The following is a 209-nucleotide window of genomic DNA, read 5'->3' as shown; positions in this document are numbered from 1 at the left end:
TCCCACACTTACGCAGTGTTTACAGTTGCAGATGTCCTGTTACCAGACTGAAAGTGCCACACAGCTCTGGTGCAGGGTGCGAAACTCCTGGTTTCTTTTGTGACTCAAAAATTACAGGGACTTCCCCGCCCCCATTTTGAGGCCCTTCTCAGCAAAAAGGATGCCCAGAAATAAGCGCGTGCCGTTTTATGATTTTTCTTCCCCATAGG

This window comes from Fulmarus glacialis, unplaced genomic scaffold, assembly GCF_000690835.1.
Source record: "Fulmarus glacialis isolate BGI_N327 unplaced genomic scaffold, ASM69083v1 scaffold9698, whole genome shotgun sequence".
NCBI lineage: Eukaryota > Metazoa > Chordata > Aves > Procellariiformes > Procellariidae > Fulmarus > Fulmarus glacialis.
The sequence above is the reverse complement of the archived record's forward strand: the minus strand, read 5'-3'. Positions refer to the sequence as shown.